This window comes from Macrotis lagotis, chromosome 1 (genome assembly GCF_037893015.1).
Source record: "Macrotis lagotis isolate mMagLag1 chromosome 1, bilby.v1.9.chrom.fasta, whole genome shotgun sequence".
Classification (NCBI taxonomy): domain Eukaryota; kingdom Metazoa; phylum Chordata; class Mammalia; order Peramelemorphia; family Peramelidae; genus Macrotis; species Macrotis lagotis.
The window spans coordinates 618,827,924-618,830,776 of record NC_133658.1 but is presented as its reverse complement, the minus strand read 5'-3'; the positions used below and the strand labels follow the sequence as shown (position 1 = coordinate 618,830,776).

General features: G+C 33.0%; 1 pseudogene; it reads right to left on the bottom strand.

The window, feature by feature from the left end:
• Positions 1 to 425: 425 nt before the first annotated feature.
• Positions 426 to 908, bottom strand: LOC141505800 (large ribosomal subunit protein eL21-like; annotated as a pseudogene).
• Between the last annotated feature and the right edge of the window lie 1,945 nt (positions 909 to 2,853).

Sequence of the window (2,853 nt, the reverse complement as noted above, 5' to 3'; positions counted from 1 at the left end):
ACAAAGACCCTATTATTTTTAAGGTTGGGGGAAAAAACTTATCTTATTATGTAATTTTGTGATCTCTTATACTTTATTTTTCTTAAGGATATGATCTCCCCTTCCATCACATTCAACTTTGATCTCAGTGTATACCATGGAAACAAAAAAAAACATTGTTCCCCAGCTTTCTGTCTTCCTTCCAATCTTGGTTGCATTGGTTTAATTTTTGCAAAAAAAAAAACAACTTTTAATTTAATTTTATGTAATTGAAATTATCCATTTTGCATGTTATAATATTCTCTACCCCTTGTTTGGTCATAAACTCCTTCCTTCTCCATGGATCAGACAGATAAACTAGTCTTTGTTCTTCTAATTAGCTTATGGTATCATCTTTTTTTTCCCAAAATTCAAGAAATCTTTTATTGGTTATTTTTTTAAGTCATTTATGTCATGAATTCATAGGGGATTGGTTCCAACAGCTCAGGTTCCTTGCCATTGGTTCTCACAAAGTGTGCTTCTCTGGGTGGAGCAGGCTGACATTTTAGTTGAACCCAAGTGCCTTTTTCTTTTGCTTCTTTCTTCTTCTGATCATTTTCCTTTACTCGCTTCAGGAAGCTATCTTTGCTCTTAGAATACTTAATATGTTCAATATGCACATTAATTCTCTTGGCTAGAATCTTGCCCTTAACCTGTTTGTTTACAACAATGCCTACAGCATGCTGTGTAACATTATAGACTCATCCAGTCTTGCCATGGTAACATTTGTGGGGCATTCCTTGCTGAACTGTGCCCATACCCTTGATATCTACAATATCACCTTTCTTGTATATGTGCATATATGTAGCCAGAGAGACGATACCATGTTTTCAAAAGGGCCTAGAAAACATGTATCAAGTCCCTCTCCTTTTTCCTTTTGTGTTTGTCATTTTGGCAACTCACTGGAATATGGCAGAGCCAGCAAAAGGAGGTGGTATCATCTTTATTCTAAATCATGTACCCATTTCGATCTTATCACGGTATTGGTCTGGATAGGAATGTGATCTGGTGCTGCCACAGCAATCACAGGAAGGAATCAAAAGCAATGAATCTAGGAATTTTTAGGGTCAAATTAAACATTTGACCAAATGATGTTATAAATAGCCAAATAGCTCTTGTCCAGAAAAAGGTTCCCCACCCCTGGTCTATGCCTAGTTTCTGCCATGTTTATTTTCCAAAAACCTGGGGTGTTTTTTTTAAACCATACTATATTTACTATATAAATTTTTCTCCTGGTGCTTATTTCACTCAATATCAGTTCATGGATTTTCTCAGATTTTTTTACTTCATTCCTTTCATTATTTCTTATGGTACAATGATACCCTATTACATTCAATTTGGTCAGTTGTTCCCCTGTTGATGGTCATCACTCTTCTCCCAGTTCTTTTCTATAATGAAAAGTACTTCAAGAAATAGAATGTACACGTGGTTTTTTCTCTTTTTTTAAAAATTTCTTTGAGATATAACTAGTAGAATATTGGTGGTCATAAGAGTATATTATGTATAGTTAAGTGAATTTTTAGGCATAGTTCCAAATTTCTTTCCAGAATGGCTAAATAAACCCACAAATTAAAGATTTTTCAAAAATTACCATTTTTCCCTTTTAGTTACTCTGAAAAGTTAGATCCTCAGTTATTTTAATTTTTTTTAATTATCAATGATGTGGAGCACTTTTATATCGCTATTGGTAGTTTAGATGTCTTCTCTTAAGAAATATATCCCTTGACTCTTTCACTACTGGAGAAAAGCTCTTATTCCTATGCATTTGACACACTTCCTTATTTATCTTAGATGACAGATTTTTAGTAGAGAAATTTGATGGGAAATAATTTTTACTGTTTTTTAAATTTTTACTTAAAAATAGCTATTTTCTCATTTTAACTGCACTAGCTATGCAAGTTTTTCAATTTTATGTAATCAAAATTAATCCCTATTTTTCTTCTGTTCCTTCCTATAGTTTGTTTGAACATGTACTCAGACTATCCATAATTGTGAAAAGTATTTCCTTCCTTGTTCTTCTAATTTATTCATATGACCTTTATATCTAAGTCAAGTATTCATTTGGAGCTTACTGTGGTATATGGTCTAGGATTTTGTCTAAGCCTAATTTATGCTAGACTGCTTTGCAGTTTTCCCAGCAGTTTTTGTCAAATGGCATTTGTTTTTGTAGGAGAATGTGTGGAAGACTTGGTTAGGTGAATATTATCTTGATACTTTTCTTATGATATTTCATTATATGCCTTCAAAAAAAAATCTAGTTGTATCCTCTAAATTATTAGTAAGAATAAGCATAGGAAAGGCAATAACAAAAATTGATGAAGAGCTAAACTAGTACTTAAAAAGACCTAAGTTCATGTCTTGCTTCTAAGACATATACAAGTCATTGAAGCCAGAGAAAATCATTTTGCCTTTTAAAGCCCCAAGCAACTCTTTAAAATTAAAAAGTACAGAGAAGGTGCTTACCTATATTGGTAGAAAGACATTTTTCACCGGGAGAGCTCTAGATGGATGAAATCATAGATCTAGTTTTTTTTTAAGTAACTATTATTATTATTTTCTAAGATTAAGCTTGTTATTGAGGAAGTCATGATTTTGAGAAGTTGCAGACCCATACAGCATCTTGAATCTATAATAGTTTATGGAAGGCAGGAGATACAAAAACAGAAAGGACAAGGAAATATAATGCTGTTAATGATGTGTTAATATTACATAGATGAATAAGTGCCTAGGGTAGAATTACTAGTGAAGAAGCTATTTAAGAGTAATGCATTTAACAATGTAAAGACTAACAGCTGCCTTCTGTGGGGGGGTGGGGGGGGGGACAGAAGCAAGATT